We start from the raw sequence: 23,158 nt of genomic DNA, 5'->3' as shown, positions 1-23,158 counted from the left end.
TAGAATACTTTCTTTGCCTTAAAAAGGAAGGACCATTTAACACATGCTACAATATGGTGAATCTTGAGGACATTATGCTAAGTGAGATACACCAGGAACACAAATGCTTTATGATTCCACTTAAATGAGGCACCTAGAGTGGTCAAATTCATAGAAACAGAAAGTAGACTGGTGCTTGTGAGGGGTTGGGGAGAGGAGAGATGGCAAATTTTTGTTAAGTGAGAATAAAGTCTCAGTTTTCAAGATAAAAAGGATTGTGGTAATGACTTTTTAGTGTTAATGTACTTAATACCAATGAATTCTATACTTAAACATCGTTATTATTGTAAATTTTGTGTTATATTTTACCACAATTACTTATTTTAGAAAAGGACTCTGGAAAAATAAAATAAGTGATATAAGAAATAAATACTTTGTCCTAGGGAAATCTCAGGGGTATGTGAGTGTGTATATATATATAAAAGAAGACTAAGGAAAAATAAGTTTGCTCATAAATTACACCTCATGGAAAGAGTGAAATGGACATGGAATTTACAAATGACACTACAAAAGTTAAGTAAGAGTGCATATAAATGGGCACCGATTTTTAAGTGGGAATTGAAGATCAAGGAAAGATTTATGAAGAAAGCAGCCAGGACTTCAATAGAAGGATGTGGGGAATTGGTGGGTAGTCATCATGGAGAGGAGGGAGGAAACTGGGAGGACAAAGCATGGAAATTAGAATTTCAATATGCTAAGTTTATAGGGATAAATGCCAACATTAAAAAAAAAGACTGCAAATAAACAACTGAGCTTTACATTTCACATAACTAGAAAAAAGGAAAAAACAAACAAACCCAAAATTAGACAGAAGAAAATAGTAAAGATCAAAGCAAAAATCAATGAAATAACAAAATAAGAACAACAGGAAAAAATCAACAGAACTAAGTGTTGTTTTTTTAATAAGATAAACAACTAGACTAAGAAAATAGAGAAAAGACTCAAATAAATAGAATTAGAAATAAATGAGGAGACATTACAGTGGAGTCTCAGAATTTTTTTAAAAACGGACCATAAAGGATTATTATGAGCAAATTGAATAATCTAGAATAAAGGGATAAAATTCTAGAAACATGATTGAATCAAGAAGAAATAGACACCCTGAATGAGTCAATAACAAGGAGATTGAAGTTGTATATTAAAAACCTCCCAACAAAGAAAAGCCTAGGAACAGATGGCTTCATGACTGAATTCTACCAAAACATTCAAAGAAGAATTAAAACCAACCCTTCTCAAACTCTTCCAAAAAATAGAAGTAGAGAGAATATTTTCAGACTTATTTTGTTAGGTTGGCATTACCCTGATACCAAAGCCAGACAAAGAAAGATACCACAAGAAAAGGAAACTATAAGCAAATATTTCTGATGAATATAGATGCATACAACTTCAATAAAATACTGGCAATCTGGAGTCAATGAACACATTAAAAAGAGTATACACCATAACCAAGTGGAATTTATTCCTGGGCTGAAAGTTTGGTTTCACATAACACAAATACATTAAAGTAATGCACCACATTAACAGAATGAATAATAAAATCCACATGATCATCTCAATAAGTGCACAAAAACACTTGAAAAAGTTTAATATCCATTCATTATAAAAACTCTCAACAGAATATTATAAAAGGAAATTCCTCCACACAATAAAGGCCATTTATATAAAGCCCACAGGTAGCATTATAGTCAATGGGGAAAAACTGAAAGCTTTTCCTTTAAGCTTAGGTACAAGATAAGGAAGCCCACTCTCATCACTTGTTTTCAACATAATACTGGAAGTACTAGTAAGAGCAATAAGACAAGAAAAATACATAAAAGACATCCAAATCAGAAAGGAAGAAGTGCATTTGTGTGTTTTTGGATGACATGATTGTATTCCACAGGGGAAAAGAAAAACTATTAGAACAAATGAATGAATTCAGTAAAGTTACAGGATAAAAAAATATACTTTCAAAAATCAGTTGTATTTTATACCAAAAACAATCTATCCAAAAAGAAAATCAAGAAAACAATCCCATTTATGATACTTTCAAAAATAATAAAATACTTAAGAATGAATTTAATCAGGAGGTTAATGCCCTGTACACTGAAAACTATAAAACAATGATGAAAGAAAATGAAGATGCAAATAAATGGAAAGATATATTCATGGATTGGAGGAACTAATATTGTTAAAATATCCATACTATCCAAAGTGATCTACAGAATCATTGTAATCCCTGTCAACATTTTAAATGTATTTTTACAGAAATAGAAAAAAGGAATTCTAAAATTTGTATGGAACCACAAAACATCCTGAATAGCCAAAGACATTTTGAGAGAGAAGAGCAGAGTTGGAAGTAGCACAATTACAGATTTTAAATTATGTTACAAAGCCATAAAAATAAAACAGTATAGGATTGGCATAAAAAGTGGCATTAAAAACAAACACTTGAACCAGAAATAAAACCAGGCATATATAGTCAACTAATTTCCTACAGCTGAGTCAGGAACAGCCATGGGAACAAAAAGCCACTTTATTAAATGGTGCTGGAAAAACTAGATATTCACATGCAAAAGGATGAAATTTGACCCTTTTCTTACATCATATACAAAAACCAAGTCAAAATGGATTAAAGATTTAAACATAAGACCTGAAATTGTAAAATTCATAGAACAAAACAAAGGGAAAAGTTCATTGGCATTGGCCTTGGCAATGAGTTTTTGGATATAACATCAAAAGTTCAGGCAACAAAAGCAAAAATAAAAATAGGGACTCCATCAAACTAATAGTTCTATACAATAAAGGAAACCACCAAGAAAATGAAAAGGCAATTTAATAGATTAGGAGAAAATATTTGCAAACCATATATCTGATAAGGTGTTTAGATCCAAAATAGTATATAAGGAACTCATAAACTCAGCAACAAAACAATCAGATTTTTAAAAAGGGCAAAGGACCTGAATAGATATTTTTCCAAAGAAGACATACAAATGCCAACAGGTATATGAGAAAGTGCTCAACATCACAAATCATCAGGGAAAGACAAATCAAAATCACAGTGAGATATCACCTCACACCTGTTTGGATGACTATTATATTTTAAAAAACAAGATAAGCATTGTTTAGGATATGGAGACAAGGGAACCCTAGGACTTGTCCTTAGGAGTGTAAATTGCTACATCTATTAGGGAAAACAATAGGGAGGTTTCTCAAAAAACTAAAAATAGAACTACCATACGATCCAGCAATCCTCTCTTGGGTAGATAATCAAAAGAAATGGAATCAGTGATCCTGTTTTTATTTTAGCATTCTTTACACTAGCCAATAGATGGACACAAACTAAGTGTCTATAAATGAATGAACAGATAAAGAAATTGGGTATATGTATGCAATGGAGTATTGTTCAGCGTGCAAATGAAAGAGGAGATCCTGCCATTTGCAGTCATCGAGATGAGCCTAGAAAACCTAGTGTGAAGTGAAATAAGCCAGATACAGAAAGAAAAAAGAACCCTGAAGGATCTCACGTATATGTGGAATCTGAAAAAGGTTGAATGCTTAGAAACAGAGACTAGACTGGTAGTCACCAGGAGAGGGGAGGTGGGGGAATGGCCGGATGTTGGTACAGGGTACAGAGCTGCAGCTGTGTGGGGTGAATAAATCTGGAGTGCACGGCGCGGTAACTGTAGTGAGTAATACCGTATTGGATACCGGACGGAAACTAAGAGAACGGATTTCAGCTGCTCACATAACATACATACACGCAAGAGGCACAGAAATACAAAATTATAATTATGTGAGATGATGTGTTAACTAGCTTGACTAATTAGTTCACTTTGTGATTTGATCAAATTTTAAATCATCATGTTATGCACGTTGAATATATACAAATTGTAGTTTAAGATAAAGTTTAAAGCAAACAAAAGGGATGGGACCCTCCTTTGAGTCCTGTCAGCCTCTGGGCCAGCAAGCTCTGTCCTGACGATTTGACGTAAGACTCGGGGGGGTTCTCGCCTCACATATGCCCGCCCAGGAAGTGGCTGTCTAGAAAGAGACAGAGCTGGAGGTTTGGAAGCATTTAATTCAAAGTGAAAACAGGTCTGTTTTGTTGGAGATCCAGTAGAGCTGGAAATGAAACCTCACAAATTGTTTGTCAAATTGGATTTATGGGAGCAGACTGATTAGATATTATTCAATTGAAAATATTAATTAGAGTACACCGGTATATGTACAGGGTGGGGCAAATGTAGGTTTACAGTTGTTCATACGTAGTTCATGTAATAATAAATAACAATACAAGAATATACGTTATGTTTTACATACTCACAACTGTAAACCTACTTTTGCCTCACTTTGTATTTCAGATGCATTGTTTTGATTTTTAAATTTCCTAATTTTTTTCTAGATTTAACATACACAGTGCCTCCTGGATGAATAAGTCTATGTTAGAAGAGAAGTAAGAGGGCTGGACAATTGAAACCAAATTAAAGGTAGTTTCTCACTCAGTGGAAATTATGGTTTAGCGAGGAATGCAGACATTGCGTGGTTAATATGGTTAATCTAAGGTAGGGTGGGGCGGGGCCGGGCCTGACCAAGGGACTGAAGACCGGCCTGACTGACTTCGGGACACCAGGTCAGAAATCTGTCAAGGAGCTAGAGATTGGGATAGGCTGGGTGACTTAAATATTCAATGTAGGAGATGGAGCACCTAGAAGGATTTTTCAAACTGCAGCTTGTTACCAGCATTTGCAGAAAACAGAAAGTGGAACAGAATGGAGTGGAATAGAAAATGTCAGCGTTATCTCACAGAGAGTGAAGAGAAGTATGATTTCATAAAACTGGTTTCAGTTTTGAGGCAAAGTCATATAAAATTTATTTTTTACTGTGACTCCAGGTCCAAAATGTTGAAAGCAGTGAGCTAAAGGGCTGCGGGAAGCAAATCAGGAAGCATCCGATAGGATTAATAGGAGAATGAATGATTTCATTATAACATGTTCTTTCTTTCTTTTCTTTTCTTTTTCCTTTTTTTTTGTCTGTTGTCATATTTTTATTTGACAATCTAAAGGAGAAGAGATCAGTGCCCTTGACTAAATAATCAGGTATTGCATGTCTTATTTTTTACTTTTTTAAAAATTTCAAGCACAGTTGTCTCCATTTTCTCCCACCTCTCTCCTCTTCTACCTCCCACCCTAAATCCTATCCCCTTTAAACTTATTCCAGTGTTATTAAAAAGTGAATACTCTCCAAGATTCTTAGAAATGTATATTTCAAAGAACTAAGAGTTAAAACAAACAAAAATAACGAAACAAACACTGCCAGGGCTAAACACTAGACAAGAAACAAAACAGTGATGAGGAGATGGTGCGTTTCTCTGTGTGTGTGTGTGTGTGTGTGCGCGCGTACGTGTGAGTCTGTTCATGGAACAGTGCTCAGCCTGTCCTTTACAAGCCCCTGGCACTGAATGCGGTGATAGGCAGGTGTAATGGTCTTGTTATTTGGTCTCATGAGTCTATGGATCTCAATGGATATTTTTTTCCGGACTGTTTAAGCTGCCTAGGATCTTCTTAACCAACAATCTAGTTATATTTCCTTCAGAATATAGAAAACCATGTACTTTAGAGGAAAGAAATTCTATAGCATTTGGGGAAATCGGTATCAGATAAATGGCTTTATTAGGCCTGCAAAGGCCATTACTTTCACTGGGAAAATGTAAATTACTTCAAATACACAAGCCTGCAATTGTTGCTACCAACAGGGTTTAGGGTTCTGTTATACGACCAAAGTAAATAGGTCGAGATGGCTTAAAGAAAAAGAGTGTTCCTAAGTGAAGTTGGTAAATTAGCAAAATGATGCTGATTGTTTTGAAGTTTTGTCTGCTGAGCAGATATCTTGAGTGTGTTTTCATGTCTACCATTCTCAATGCTGGTTTAAAAATATTCTCCATTTGTCTAAGCATGTTCACTGCCAGCTGGGCAGAGTTCCTCTTACAAAGACCCAACTGAATGAATTGGAGAGGACTCTTTATTTATCTATGATTTCAGCTCCACCTGTTTACCATTTTCTTGTTAAAAGGAATTAGTGAGTGTTGGGTATGTGGCTATGAAGCAATTGAACAAATCTCCACTGCGACTATAATACAAATCCATCTTCAATCCCAGAGCAAATTGTTCTCATTTTGGGAGGGGAAAAGGTATTTTCTTGGCTAAAAACAAAAATTAACAAATATTTTGCAGAAGGTGAACTCTAGGGTCCCAACCAAATCCTGAACAAATTAGAGCGAAGCAGAAACAGCTGTTGGGTAAAATGCACATCCTAGGAGTAGGTTCTGGGCTGTCAGGCCAGACTGCTTGGAGCTGGCCCTTCCCAGCTTTACCATTTCTCAGCACCTTGGCAAGGAGTGGGAAATGTGGAAAGAGGAACACAAGTTCAAGAAAAACAACAGGAGCTCCAAGTGCTCTTTGCTTTGGGACCTAAGGATTCCAATGTTCTCCCCTCCTCCACCCCCCCCCCCCCCCCCCCCGGGAAATAGCCTAGGACAATGATGAAGACTAGCTTCTGCGACAGCAATGCTCAAAGCTGTGGCTGAGCTGTGAAAACTCAGCTCTCATCTCAATAAAATTGTCATCTCTTTGCAAGTGCTCCCCCCAAACAGGGGTTAGCATGGTAATCCTGTGACCTTCTCCTGTGAAGGGTTAACCTTTGCATAACAATAAGAGAAACATCTGCATTTTATCCACTCATAATTTCAGTCAAGAGATATGGAATGACTTAAAAAGATCGAAATGCAAGCCTGATCATTTTCAAATTCCAAATTAGCTTTTCCTCCACATAGAACTATTGTGTTTGAGTCCAGGAAAGGTGTTAAATTTTCTCAGGACATCCTACGTTTAGATATGCTAAGGAATCGTAAAGCAATTCGGCGCTATTCCTCTCCAACTTTGTGCTTGTTTTTCCTGTTAAATGTGTTAGAGCGCGCCAAGGGACCCATAAGCAAAGTACACCACTTTCCACACAAGTTCCAAACCAATTAGAAATTAGAACAAAAAGAGCCAAATGTAACCTTTATGATGGATAAATTTGATATGGTTCAATATGGCTTATTTCTTGGGGCATTTAGGCTTTTAAACACTGAACTAGAGTTAGAAAGTCTTGTGGCACCTCTTCCTCAAGTGGCACCAGCCAATGCCACAGGCTTTCTGCACTGGGAAGCCTGTTATTATTGTTTGCCCTGTGGCCAGGAAGAATCAAGAACATATGCTCTCAGAGGAATATAACCCCCCCAAATTATTGTAGTATAATTTATCGTTTTATTTATAGCTAATTTGCTATTTGTAATACATACAAAGTGTGAAACAAATGACAAAAATACAAACTGAAAAGAAAGAATTTCCCTCATTTATCTATCCTTCCCCCCTCTTCTCACCCTCAAGAGGCAACAACTTTTAAGTAGTTTCTGTTTTTACTTTCCCTGGTTGCTGTCATTATAATTTTAAATGACATACTTCTATTTTTACCTCTAAAATTGTCTTTAAACAGTATCTATTGATTCTCTTTTATAAAAGATGAGGAATTTGGCACACTTATACTACCTCCCACCTCCACTCTTCCCTTCGTCTTCTATTTTTATTAAATATTTTTTTTTGGTCTTCTTTTACAGGAGGGAGATTAGTTAAAAGTGAGCTCCTAGAGTTTAAAGTCCCCTTCATCACTTATTTACTTATTAGCTATGTAATCTTGAAAAAGATATCTCTGCCTATCAGGACTTCAAAATACTCATTTCGAATTGGGGATAATAATGGTATAATGGGGTACAGAGCAGGAGTTCCCTGAAAATAGGAGAAAATCCACAAACCTGGGTTGAGGGAAGGGGAAAGTGGACCATAGGCATTTAAGATACTTTGCATAACAATGGCAAGTTAAAAGCTGTGATGCTGCCCCAGGCAAAAAGCATAGGTGATTTTAAGAGCTTATGTGACTCATGACCTAGCCGGGGGAGGTGGATGCCTACCCCTGATACCCCTGTGTCACAGGGAACTCTTGCCCTGAGTAAAGATGGCAGATGAAAGAAGGTAAAAAATATAGGGAAATTAGCAAAAGTAGCACATCATAGGAGAGGCTGGATATGAGGTCACATAGGAAGTTCCAGGCCAAATATTTAAAATAAGGGCAAGCTGCAAGACAAGGGAATGTGCCATGTGGCCTGGTATAGTGAGGAAGAAGCCATGCAGGTTGAGAGAGAGGAAGTAGCCCTGTGGGAGTAAAGAGTATAAGGAGAGAGCTGGTGGAGTTGTGCAGGGACCTGCTTAACCAAGCAGGAATTTCTGGGAGATGCCTGAACTGAACTGTGACCAGGGAAGCTGAGCCTCAGACTTCTGCTTCTCTGAAGGATGCATAGGGAAGCCACTGTCTTGGGACATGTGCCTCCCTGGACTCCACCATGACCCAGTGTAACACGGCATGTGTAACACCACATGGAGGCTGAGGACAGCACACCCCAGATCCTGAAGGAGAGAGCTGCTATGAGAGGATGGCGACTCTGAGACCCACAAGAGCACATTCCAGATGGGATGGAGACCTGTTTGCACTGCTGGCTTAAGAAAAAATGAGGATATGGGGAATTTCTGGGCATGGTTTTGCTTATAGCCTGGAGGGGAGCAAGGGAAGTGCTGGGTCTCATGGGAGAGCAGGGCTCTGAGCAGGAGAGATCCCAGAGCTCCTCCCCCCATCCCGTTCCCCACCCCCCCCCTTGCTGGCTGGAATCCTGTAAATAAAAACCTGTTTCCTTCAACACTAACTGTTGGGTCATGCACCAAGGCGCCCCATGGATGAGCCCCAGTTTGCTTGGTTACAATGGTGCCTCCTTCATAAGTAACTGTGTGGACTGAATTGATCAATCCATACAATGTGTTTAGCACTGTGCCTAATAGTCCGAAAACACTGAACAAGCGTTACATGTGGTTTTGTGACAATAACATATTTTTGTCGGGAGCTTGATTCTAAAATCAAACAAACAGAATCTGTGATGTTATGATAATTTAAATATTTTTCATGGTAGAATCAAGTAGCATGATTGGACTCGGAAAAACAGATATAATTTTTTTGTCACTAAAACTTTGTCCTTTAAAAAAGATGATGCCGAGTGTCAATGTTTAATAGATCTTAATTTCTTAAGGTTTCCATATTTCTTCTGGTCATCCCAATTTCTTTATGTCTTTTGGATTGAGAAATGATATAGTACTGCTTTTCAGCTGATAGATTCTACTGTTTATGTGTCATTATGCAATTTACTTTGTCTTTCTCAATTTTTTATTTTTTTCTTCATCAGGAAGGGATGATAAGAACATCTTCCTCAGAGTGTTATTATGAATGATAAATAAAATAATGCATGCACAGCCCACAGAAAAGCTCCTGGTACCCTATTATTATTTTGCTGCTTTTTCTTTTTTAATTTTGCTAGAGTACTTTGTTAATTTAAATATTCTTACAAAATATTGAGGGCACTACAGGTTCTGGGTTTGCTTATACAAAATACATTTGTATATTCTTCTCCCCCTCCCATAAGTGAGTGCTTATAAAATTACAAATTCAATGTGGGAATTTGGAAGTTGTATTTTCAATAATGATGAGACAGCTTGTTGCAGACCAACTCTCTCACCAAGAACATTTACAGGAGCTGGGAAAAATATCATGTAGGCACTGGAAGTCTAGTAAGGCAGCCAGACCTGCCTGGTTGGGGAAGAACCCAGAAAGAAGTAGGTGCATTGAGGTGAACCCCAAATTTTGTATTTTTTTCACTCAAGATATTTGCTGTTCTTGGCATGTGGCCAAAAACCTAAAAAGTTGAACAGGAAGTGGCAGCTAATTAAGCAAAGCATTTGGCAATCTCGTGGGACTGAGGAGATAAAAATTGGATTCAGTCGAGCAGGAAAATGGGCCCTTGGTAAAAGCCCCATACGTCCAGTGATGACTCCTGAAGGAGTGCACACTAAGAGTACAGGCAAACTGGAAATGGGTCATCCCTCACAAAAGGACAGATCTGAGCTCTGTCCATCCCAGACTGGATTACAGTGATCTGTGCCTGCTCTAAATACCTACTGGAGAGTAAAACTCTCTCCTCATTGGAGGAATATGAATCAGTCAAAGCTCAAATTATTTTTCCATTTTTCATTCATAATGTCTGGCATTTAGTACAAATAACCAAGCATTTCAGGAGATAGGACCAAAGGACAAAAGTCAAGAAGAAACACAGACAATAGAATCAGACCAACGGGGACCCATTTACTACTTGACATTTACTTTAAAATGACTATGATTACTATGTCAAAAAAATATGTCAACAGTGGGAATTTCACTAGGGAGCAAGGGTATATAAAATAATCTAATGGAAATTCAAGAACTGAAAATTACATAAAAGAGAATTAAGAACTGAAAGTACAATTTTAATAGAAGATTAATCACAGCAGAAGAGAAGTGAGCTAAAACATAGAGATTACTGTCAAATATCCAAACTCATGTACACAGAGAAAACATTACATCAGATAGATTAAAACACAATAAAAACATATGGGGCTTGGTGAAAATATCTGATATAGATACATTGGAAGTCCTTGGAGAAGAGGGAAAAGGACTATGGTAGATAACAGATTTGAAGAGAAACTGATCAAGAATTCCCCCCAAACTAATGAAAACCGTTGGGTTACAGAATTCAAGAAAAATTGGAAACCCTAAATTGGATAAATAGTCTTTTAAATGCCAATGGATACCATCATAAAAACTACTTAAAACAAAAGACAAAAAGAAAATCTTAAAAGCAAATAAGAAAAAGAGATTTTATCTTGAAATGAGCAAAATATAAGACTAACAGCTAAATTCTCATCAGAAATGAAGAGAACCAGAGACAGCGAATTGACATCTTTAAAGAGCTTAAAATAACTGAAAACCTAGAATTCTGCATTCAGCTAAATGTATATCAAAAATGAAGGCAAAATAAGAAAATTAGAAAGAGAATTTGTTGTCAACAGAGCCACGCTAAAAGAAATGATCAGAACACCAATGGTCAGATTACTGATTTAAACCCAAATATGTGAGGAATTACTCTTAAGTGACAAAGGATGTTCAGTGTGAATAAGAAATCACCCTTTGTTGTTTAAGCCTGTGATACATGAGGATTTTTGGTATGTAATAACTAGGCTATACTGACTGCCAGATTGATTCGAGTTTTTCCATTGCCTTCATTTTTCTTTCTGCTATTTATAAGTTATACTCTATGCCTATTATGCTTATAGTGGCTACTCTAGTTCATTTTTTTTAGAATGCATACTTAACAAATTTGAAGTACTTGGAATAGGTTTTCAAATTTTAATGTATATTCCAAGCTCCTGAGGATCTGGTTAAAATGCAGATAGGACTCAAGAGGCCTGAGATGGGGCCTGAGATTCCGCATTTCAGACAGAGCCCTGCGTGCCACCAATGTCACGGGTAGCTGGACCACACTTCGGGTGTAGCAAGGCCTTCAGATTTAACTTGGCTCGCCTCATCTTCAAACACATATACATTACTCTTTGTCCTATGTTTTAGCTTCATTCCCCTACAAATTAAACTTCAAAATATTTACATAATTATTTATTTAGATTAACCCACTTGCCAATTTCTTTGCTTATCATTCCTTCTTGTATCTCATTTTACTTCTTTTAGAATTTCCTTCAGTGAAGGTATATTTGTGATAAACTCCACTTTTCATCCTGTAAAAAGTGTTTTTGTTTTACTCTCCTTGTAGAAAATAATTTTATTGAACAGAGCATTCCAGACCATTGCCTTGTTTTCTGATCTCCCTACATGTTAATGTGAAAAGGAGTCCTCTGTCTTATTGATACTCAGGACTACTTTACTTTGATCTTCCTAGTTTCTGCTACATCTTTTTGTGAGGTTATTTTTTGTTTATTCTTTTTGGAATAGACTGGGCTTTTGGGCCTGAGAATTGGTGTCCTTTAGTGGACCTGGAAATTCTCAAATGTAGTGTCATTAAACACCGGTTTGGTCTCGTGTATCTTTTCCTGTAGGGCCATTTGTTGGTCCTCCTCACTCTACGCTGGGACTCAATTTCTTTTTAGTATTTTTTTAATCTCTCTGTTTTTCTGAGTTGTACCTTTATATTACCACTTTTTTTAAACCTATATTCTGGGTTACCACTTCTTGTCAACTTTATCTCCTACTTAACCTATGCATTTAATTTTTAATTTTATTATAGTTTTTGTTTCTAGTTCTTATTTTTAGTATTTTATTTGCATCTTTTAAAAATATTCTTACATTTAAAATATCATTTATTCTTTGTTTATATTTTCATTTTCCTCCTTTTTTCAAACAAAGAAAGTGATAGTTATAGTTTCTATATAGTTATATATACAATATCTGATATATTCAGGAAACTGATTCTCTTGCATTTAATTCAAGGTTCCTTGTCTCTTTGTGTTTTTCTTTTTCCCAGTGAGTCATTCATTTTCTTCAGAACTTTATCTGTGGGCATTCTCTGAGGCCTGGGATGAATAAGTATTCCTCCAGAAATGATTTGTGTTTGCTTCTGCCAGTTCCTGGGGGCACTACTGACCTAGGACCACGTTAAATTAAATTGTCCATTTCAGATTTTTCAGACCTCACAAGTGGCATAAACTTGGATGGCAAACCTGTGAAGGGTCTGTTGTGGTTATAAAATCTCAGGGGAGATTTTTTTCTCCACTAGTGCCAAGGTAGAGACTGAAAAGTTTCCTTGATCTTCTATTTTTCGCTGTGAGTTTATTTCTCACTCAACCTTATACAAAGATGGTAGCCCACTGGGATTTTAACGTTATGCAGGGATCTCCTGATAGGCTACCTGCCTGGAAGAAGGCACTTCCCATTTTATCCTACCTCTCCAGCCCTATACAGCTCTACAATGGGATCTCAAGCTATGCAGGATAAAAGAAGTCTTTGTATTCTGGAAGTTGAACAAGTTTGCTTTCCTCCTTCTCTTCCTTCAAGTACCTTGTGCAAGCTGAAGTGGGCAGGTGACAGAGGTCAGTTGTATGTCGGAACCCTTGGATGCTTTCTACCTGTCCTACACTCACATCATGCTACTTTGTGCTTCTGGCTCAGGACCATCATGGGGACACTACAGCACAGAGACATTGATTTCAGTCTGTTCTTAGTTAGGTTGAAACTCCCAGTAAAATAGGGGTAGTATTTGTGTTTTGCCTCAAACTTCCTGTATAGTTCACACCTACCTCTTTGCACATAGCAGCTTCTCATATTCAATTAACAACATTAATACTGATATCACGACTAATCTGTTCATTAAAATGTGAAAGTAAATGAACAGAAGTCTTGAATTTGGCTAGTAATTGGTATGTGTTAACGTGCTCATTTCTGTATTCGGGTGCCTCCAATTCCGGAGAAATGTTCAGTTTCGTGACTATGGGTTTCAGAATGTTGTACTTCCCAGAATCAAAGCTCCCTCTGGTTTCCTATCCTCAGGCATCTTTATGACAGTGGATGGAATCAAACTAGATAATCAAGTGGAAGAGATTTAAGATGTATGTTTTGAGAATGTTCCCAGACCTGTCCCTGTGGTTGAGACCCACAGATATTGTTCATACCCAAATCATACTGGGGGAATGATGGAGACTTTCCTCCGGGCATGAGATGAAGCCCAGGGAAGGGGCTGTGGTCAGTTCCAGTGCGATTCTTCATTATTCCAAGGTCAGACCTGTCAAGCTCTCCATAAGTCATGAGTTAGTCATACCCTCGGGACCTAGGCAGCCCTCCAGCCTCCGCCTCTGAGAAGCCCCCTGGCTCAGGCCCTCAGTCACTTTTCTTCATCAGACAATCAATGGGGCTCCTTCTACCCCTGATAACTCTTCTCTAGCTTGATTTCAGGCCCCAATGGATAGCTTGGACCCTGTGTTGACCCACCATATTTCCTAAACATCCCCCCTTCCTCCATCCTGACAACTTTTAGAACTGCCAAATTTCTCAGGGTGCGCCTCAAAATAAGAATTCTGGATTTAAAGAAACAACATTTTGGAGTCATTATAGATAATCTATGGCGTTACATGTAATTCGTGTTATTTCAGAAGGATGGAAGGAAATGGACACTCAAAGACTACTTCTACACTGTTTCTTTTTATTGGCTGCCCCCTCCAGAAGTTCTGATTTATTCATAGTCATTCCACTCCTCTGTCCTCAGGGATGATGCTGTTCTCTTTTTCCCAGCCTTCCTGGGAGATGAATCTTTTTTTTTTTTTAACTTTTATTTCTAATCTTCATTTCTTGTTGAATCTGGGAAACGTCTTTTTCACTGAGTCCAAGCCACTGAACCCCATTCTTTTTTTCACCGCATGCTAGTAAAATCAGGCAGGTCTTTCTTCCGGCCAGTGAAGCATCCCAATAGCTTCTTGGAGGACAGACACCAGCACAGGAATCAGTTTCTAAGGCCTTGAGTCTCTTTGTCCTACCCCAAACACCCACTTTTTGTTTAAACTCAGAGGGATTGAATAGAATTAGTCTGAGTTTAGAAGACTGTGATCAAGACTAAGTTTCCTTTTGCACTATTCTATGTGACCTTGTTCAGATTATTTAATTAGTTTTCTTATCTATGAAGTGTGCAAATTAGTATCTTGCTTGTTCAATGGTTGTGAGTGTAAGAGGGGAATTGCCTAATCTAAACCAGTGCCTTACAAATGGGAAGGATCCCATAAGTGATAACTCTGATTATAGTTGTTATGTGTTTATTCATTCAATAAGCATTCATCCAGTGATTGCAACTGTGGGGATGGTGATAACTCATAATTATAGTAACTTGGATTTGCCCCAGGGCCCTGGCTATGACACTCACGGCCCTGAAGGGTGGGTAGATTTCTAATATAGTCAAACGCCTGAAGTTCAGAGCTAAGTGGCCATGAAGCTTCTCATGTTTAAAACACCATGACCCCCCACCTTCAGACCCAGTAAGGAATTCCTGTGTCTTGAGTCCCCCTCACGCAGGGCTTCTGAGGCTCTTCGGCCAGTGTGTCTGGGAAAGTTTCAGGCTGGAGGCATCAAGGAGTATTAATGTGCAGATGTAGGATCTGTCAGGAATACGAGCTGTGGTGCAACAAAAACCACCTGCATGGCTTGTGATGTTTTTGAAACAGAGTGCCGGAAAGCAGGGGCCCAGGGCCAAGGAACGAAAACGTGGATCCCTGTACAGCTCGGAGCCTGGGCCTGCGAGCAGGAGGAGGAGGGGCTGTGGCTGTGCTGCCGCCACTGCTGGGCCCTCCCAGCTGACCTGGGTGTCATTGTTTCATGACAGAGGGGCCCTGTCAGACTGAGGCCTGCTAGGTCCACTCCTGTGCGTGCAGAGAAGGGAACAGAAAACATCAGTGTTTCCCTTAAAATGTAGAGAATGTGCCATCCTGAGGAGGGTCTCTCGTGTGCCCTTTACATCAGAACACACTAGGGTTACCAACTGGTGCCACAAAGTCTTCCTGTGAGTTGCTAGGACCTAGGCTGCACATGCCCCTCAGACCCTGGGGTCTGTTCGCTCTCCTACTACTCTTCGGAGCTTGCCAAAAACACAGCAAAGACGGGGCCCGGTTTGGGAGTGGAGCCACTGCAAACAGGCAGCCCTGTGCCCACCAAGGGGCCCTGCTGCCATGGGATAGAAAACGCACCGCTGAGTGGTTGGCTGGGCTGTCGTGTGCCCTCAGCTGACAGAGCCTCTGCCAAAGCAGGCCTCAGGGCTCTACAGAGTGTTTGTCAGAGCCATGAGTTAGAACTGGTTTTTCTGTTCCTAATGTATGACGTGAGAGCCTGGACTAGGGCTTAATTGGAGCTCCAGCCTGGAAGAGGAATAGCTACTGAGACGTGCCGTGCTGGCAGAAAGCTGGAGTCAGAAACTGCAGTTCAAAAGTGATTTGCTGAACGAAGGTTGATCCTAACAACATCATTTTGCACCAAGTGGCAGAGAAAGAAGTCCAGCAATGTCAGGAGCATGGAGATGCTGTGGACATTATTCGGGCTGAGGGGAACAATTCCCAGACCAGCTTTCCCACCTACAGTGCTATCAACATGTATTCACCCAACACTCCCACATTTCCTTCCCCTCGGCCCCTGCCTCCGCAAGGCTCCGCACAGCCCTGAGGCTCTGCCCCCAGCAAGGGCCGTCCCACCTGACTTCCCACATTGGCTGATGAAAACCCTCAGGGACAGGAGAGAAGGAGCAGGGTCAGGAGTGTGGACAGCACCTGGATGAGAAGAGAAGACGCTAAAACCTGTGACTGGAGTGGCGAGTTGAAGATAGCTCATACTTTGGAGTAGTTAGCCTAGAAGTAAGTGCACTGATGAAGAGACACATTAAAAACATTCTCCCCTCCCTGAGTTGAGAAATTATCAAATGCAGAAATCTGAGAGAGTATAAAATGCCACTGTGAAGAAAAACTATTGTTGACCTAAGTGGAATATTTGCTTTTATTATAAGACAGGTAGCTGAACCTAGGATTTTTTCCCCCCGGGATATACTAATTTTAACTGATACTGAATATAAAAAAAGTGTTCATTATTATCTTACAACTATTCTATAAAGTAAGTAGATAAGATGATGTTGTGTCTATTTTTCAGAGGAGGGAAATTGTAAAGCTCAAGACCAAACGTGGAGGAGAATTGGCACAGTTGGAGTCTCACACCCATTTTCTGACTTCAAAGCTAGTGTTCTTTCCATGTGGTCTCACTTTTATTTTGACTTACCATATTTTTTGGACTATGAGACACACTGGACCATAAGACACACCTAGGTTTTAGAGGAGGAAAATAGGAAAAAAAATTTGAAGCAAAGAATGTGGTAAAATATTTAATAACATCCTTTGAAGCAGAAATTCTTTTCTGCTTTAACATCTTTCCACAATTACGGTAGATTCAGCAGGAGACAATGGTACGCCATCGAATCTTTCTACGACAAAATACAGTGATGACAGAACTATCAGCACTGTGTCCTTCATAATGATGGGGACACTGTAGCCGACAACATCAGTGGATGACGCACTGTCACGGGGAGATCTGCTGCTGACATTGTAACGGGGGGATCTGCTGCTGGAGGGCCACAGGGTGTGCAACACTCTTGTTTGGGGACAGCAGTGTTGCACAACCTGTGTGGCTCTGCAGCTGTTGCCAAATTACAGCTCCCATCATCCCAGCCTGTCCAAGCATGATGGGAGTTGTAGTTTTGCAACAGCTGCAGGGCCACATTGACAAGTGACCCTGCAGTAAAATTTGCCTGTGTTAATGTTAATGGGGGACACACCAGTCACGTGATGGAGGCACCTACGGGCACTGCAGGCTTTCTTCTCCTAATGTGCCTGCACCACCTGTACCCTCCTCCCTAGCACTATGGTATGCCGCAGCGGGGATTCCGCTCCTGCCTCCCTTGCTTAGCACCGCTGGGACCCCCTCTCCTCCCAGCCCAGGGCCCGCAGCATCATCCCGCTCCTACCATTGCTGGCTTCCTGCAGCAGCAACCCTGCTCCTGCCTCCTGTGACCCCACTCCACCTCCACCCTCCGACCTCCGCCCAGTGAGCCAGGTACTCTGCATTAGGATTATAAGACGCACCCCCATTTTCCTCCCAAATTTGGGGGGGGAGTACGTCTTATAGTCCCAAAAATACGGTACCTGGTTTCCAAGTCCAAGGCCTTCCTGAAATAAAACATAATAAAATGCCTATTTTTGACACAAAATGTTGCTTGTGTATCTGTGTGTGTCTATATGTATATGTGTGTTTAGGGAACATTTAACATGACTTGGTTTTCAGTCATGTTATGTATAATCAGGAAGAACTCTCACCTGACTTTTGGGTAAAGAGGTGCTGAATAGGTTTGTAAACATCTAATTTGCTTAAACGAAGTATAATTAAAAATAGCTGAGTTCGAAACAATGTTCCTTTCAGGTATGTTCCCATTATTTCAGGAGATGGAGATTAAGAGCTAAAATGAGAATGATCTTAATCTTTTTTAGATGTGTTACTGTTTAGAGTCACGTTACACGCTCTAAAATGACTATTGCATAAAAATGCAGGTCTCTGCTTCACACTGACTAGCTGCGTAGCCAGAGCGGATGTCAATAAAATAGGTATTTGTTGAGAACTTGCCAGGTGTCTCAGGCAGCGTGGTAAACCCTGCAGTCGGGGACATATTTACTTACTTCTTTCTCGGTTGGTTGCCATGGGCTTGGGTTCTAACCTACCAGATGTGTTTCTGTGCCCTCCACTTGTTTTGTCAGCGTAGCTTTGGTTACATTGTGCCGGCAAACAATTCCCAACTCTCAACAGCTTGTCACAGGAAGTTTTGTTTATTCCCCACACAAAGTTCACTAAAGGTCCAGATGATTATACAAAAGCTGTCTTCTCTGTGGTACCTCCATGATTCAAAACACTTCAGTCTTTATCATCTCCATGCAAGACTTCTACATTTGGAATCAAGGAAACAAATCCATGATCTGTCAGGCTTTCTCTTCTAAGCTTTGTCTACAAGGAGCACACAGCAGTTCCAGCAGTCTCCTGGCCACTGGCATAGAGCTCCACTCAACTGTGAAGGTATCTAGGAAGGAAAGCCTACCTTCTCTCCAGGAGCAGGAAGGAAAATTGGTAGTGCTGGCCACAAGTAAAGGCTGCCACCCTGCCTCTGTATGGAGAGCCTGAGCAAGAGGCTGCAGGCAATCCCAAACAATAGCATCTAATGAGAACCAAGTGAAGGGCAAACTGAGCTGCAACAATTTGTAGGCTTATGTGGGCTGAGGCGGTCACGGGGTCCTGAGCTAAGCTGGTCCTGGAAACATGAAGAGGAGCTGGAAAAAGGGTGCAGAGCTCCTGATAGGAGGGAAGCTCAGAGTGGTTCTCCGAGAAAAGAACAAAGCAGGTGAGCTGTCCTCAGGCTCACTCCAGGTGAGCCACTCAGCTAGGGCTGCATTTTTAATAGCACTCAATTATTCAAGCACAGTAAACTGAGGACTGAAAGTAAGTAAGGGAATAGCAAAAGTCCCACGTGGAGATACACCTGTGTAAGATTTGAGTGTCCACGGTTTTCCCAGGGAAAACTTGATGGGCCATCTCCAGGGTAGAGTGGCTCCTTCCTGGAAGTTGTTGCCAGTAAACCAGAGGGATGTCGAGTGCTGTGTCCATCGAGCTGTTTGGCCAACTCTTAGAGCTTCTCAGCTTCCTTTTCTGGAAAAGAAATTTTGAAACAGGTTTATTAGAGGATAAGTTACATCTAATAAAATCGATCCTCCTTCTGAGTGGACTGCAGTGATTTCTAACAAAAGGCAGACAGCCAGGTAACCATGGGTACAACAAAGATAGGAAACGCCCATGTCCCCTGAACAAGTTCCCCAGGCTCCTCTGTGGTCACTGCCTGCTCTGCATCAGCCTCGAGCTCCCACTGCTGCCTTATGTCCTTAAAGTCTGGCCTTTTCTAGAATGCTATAGAAAGGAAACATACAGAATGCAGCTTTTTCAAATGTGGCTTTTTTTCATTTAGCATCATGCATTTCTGGCTCATCCATGTTTGGTGCATGACAGTAATTCATTTCATTTTATTGCTGAATCCTGTTCCATTCCCGGGATGTTCCAGTTTGTTTATTCATTCACCACTTGAAGGGTGTTTGGGTTGTTTCCAGTTTGGGGCAATTATGAATAAAGCTGCAATAAACTTTCCCATCTTGATTTTTATGTGACCATTTATTTTCATTTCTCTTGGGTAAATACCTAGGGGTGGGATCACCAGGTCAAATGGTAAGTGTTTGTTGAACTTCGTAAGGAATTGCCCAACTCATTTCCAGTGTGCCTCAGCTCCTCCTTTCATTTCTGCTGCAGCTTGCTCTCATGATGCACTAGGGAAGTTTTTAAAGGCAATAATGGTATTTAATCCTCATATGTACATATATTTCACAATTTATGAAGTACTTTATATCCATTGTCTTATGAAACTCTTGTAGCCACCAGAGTAGGGACAGTGCCGAACTTGGAGTCATATACCCTGAGCGAGGCTATTCCAAACTCAGATAAATCCTGTCACTCTTCGGGGTCTCAGTTCCTTTATTTTAGCAACAGGCATGATATTCCTAAGGGACATTATAGGGATAATTGTGATTAAGAGCTTGGATCTTAATGTCATTTTGTGTTTGAACCCAGCACTGTTATTTATGTCTCTGTGGTATCAGCAAGTTACTTAACCTCCCTGAGCTTCACCTGGAGTAATAATAATTGTTATTACTATTCAGGAACAATTATCATTTCAGGGAGCTATCTTAATGCTTAAATGAGATATATGTAGAGCACTTAATAGTGTCTCACAGGAAGTACATGTTCTATAAATAATGGTTATTGTTACAGTGGAGACAGTGTGCCTGAATTGAAAGCATTACATGAAAGTGAGCCATTTGGCAACGAACAAAATTAGGACTCAAAGTAATCGATATTAGTGATACTCTCAGTCATAACATTTCGAATGTGCTTGAACTGTAAGCTCAGAACTCTATCTGCCCACCACATGGCCTCTTCCAAATATTTCAAGGGATTGTTCAAACAAGCCCTCTTGTGACTAGAGTCTGCAAAGCTACAGCACCGTGTCCTTTGTCTTTGCTCTTTAAGGTCCAAAACTTCATTCACTAAGGTAGGGTCTGATGACCATGGAGGGAGAGGGTTCCTTCTCAAGGCCACACTGCATCTAGAAGAAAACTGTCCAGGGATCCCTGGGCCTAAGTATTATGAGGGGCTATTAGATGAGATCCCTGGGATGAGATGTCACCAAGGCCCCGCGAGGAGTGTGGCATCACACTTACCGAGGCCACCTGCGGGATCCTTATCAGGTTGGGTTGAGGTAGATTTCTGTGAGGTGCAGAGATTTGCTTCAGTGCTCTCCTGGAAGTGGCTGGGTGTGGGCGCACACATTCAGTGCTCAGGTGGCAGGCAGGCGCCTGGCTGGTTGCTACATGGTTAATTAAAATAACCGTGGGCTTGGTGAGCATGGTTACTTGGTCATACATCTTGTATGGCTCTGTTTGTTTATTTTTTTTCATTTTCAAATAACTTCAAGCAAAGAGAAAACCTGCTAAACTACTACTAAGAACTTCTGTATACCATTTGCCAAGATGAACTAATTTTTAACATTTTGCCACATTTGTTTTATCTCAAGCTCTCTCCTTATATATGTATTTGTGTGCGCACATTTTGTAACTTCTCTGCCGTGCTCTATTCCCCCTCAATGCTTTTACATGTATTTTCTAACAAAAGTGAATTCTGTTATATAATCACTGCACAGTTATCAAATTTAGAAAATGCTTTGATACAAAATTTTTATTGAAGGTGCATTGCATATTCCAGTTTTGTCAATTGCCCCAATCACGCCCTTGCTAGTATTTCCCCTTTGTTTGCATTGTTAGGCACAGGGTCACGGGGTCACATGTTACATTTAGTGTCCGTTAGTCCGTAACAGTTCCTCGACCTTGCTGAGCCATTCATGTGATTGACAATTTTGGACCGTATGGAGTAATTATTTTATAATTATTTTATAGAATGTTCCTTCACCAGGGTTTGTCTAATGTTCCCTCATGATTATATTCTGGTTCTTTGTCCCCCAGTGGCAATACCAGAGAGGTGACCTTGTGTCCTTCTTAGGGTATCACATCCTGAATCTACAATGTTTATCTGCTCTCACTGGTAGTGCTAATTTTGATCGCTGGTCAAAAGGTTCTTTATTTTCTCAACGTACAGTTATGATGTTCATCTTGCAATTAGCACTCAATGATCTTGCCGAAACCACCATTTACCATGGTGACTACACGGCTTTATTGCCATTCATCCGCTGGCATCCTCTTCTAAGAAAAAGCCCCACTTTCTCTATTCGTCTATCTGTCTGTCTATCTCCTTATCTATCTACCTACCTACCTACCTACCTACCTGTCTGTAAATATTCTATTATCTGTCAATTTCAGTGTATACTCATGAGTTCATATTTTAAGCAATGGGCCATAGTCCATTATCTCCTTTATTTCGATGCCAGAGGTTACCCCTTCAAGCTCTCTCCTGTGTCTTTTTCATATTCTCCCTGCATTCTCTTACAAAATGTACTTTCTGGTGCAATAAGATATTTCAGGCTCACCTTGTATGTTTTTCACTGCAGGCATGGAATCAGTCCTTTCTCCAAACATCTTTTTCTTTCTATTAAGCAGTGGTATGAGGAACCAAGATCTGGGTGCAAGATGTGTTCGTTGCAACTGGGTGTCAGTCTGCTTCTCTGCACTCTCAGCCGACAAAGCCAGGGTTGAGAAAACACGTACATGTATGCACTTACATGTATGTACACAAATGACATATAAATATATATATATAAATGTATATATACTTATATATATATGTATCTTTAGAAATCACTACTTCAGTTAACACTTAAATTCCAATCCAGCTCCATGTGATTCTTTCTTGCTTTCCCTGTCCTCCAACTTGCTTCTTCCATAGTGAGAACTTCAGCCCCAATAACATCGACACATTTGCTCAATTCTACAATGCATAAAATTTGTTTTAGAATTGTTAGACCCAAAATACTATGAAAAAAAAAATGAAATCCGACTCAGAAGAGCCCCAGGTTTATTTGCAGTTACATTTCCTCTGGCCCTAAGTTATACATTCATGGTTCTGTGTTCCCCACTCAGGTGTATTAAATTAAATCTATGTTTTCCTTCAGTGTGATTACATATTTTCATTTAAAATTTGGTGGACTTATTTGTCTCTTCCTTTTTCATTGAGTTCGAGGCTTTCCCCATCATCTTTGTTGATTTTATGTTTGAATATGTGGAACATCACTACACTTCCAAAAGGTGACTCTACAACATTCTCTACAAAGTTCATACCCCAAGGAGTGTCTCCCCTCCATCCCTGCTCGGGCCTTCGCTAGGCGAACACTTCAGTTGTTTATGTTAATCCTTCCCATCCTTCCTTACTCAAAAAATAATCTGACTAATACGTATTTTCTGTTTTCCTTTTCTTTTCTACACAAAAGGCAGCACACACAGTGTATGTTATTTTCACTAATTTTCACAAAGACTCAATATAACAATAGATCCAACTCTACCCTTTGCCTTATCTG

This window comes from Desmodus rotundus, chromosome 5, assembly GCF_022682495.2.
Source record: "Desmodus rotundus isolate HL8 chromosome 5, HLdesRot8A.1, whole genome shotgun sequence".
Classification (NCBI taxonomy): Eukaryota; Metazoa; Chordata; class Mammalia; order Chiroptera; family Phyllostomidae; genus Desmodus; species Desmodus rotundus.
Note: the sequence above shows the minus strand (reverse complement) of the source record.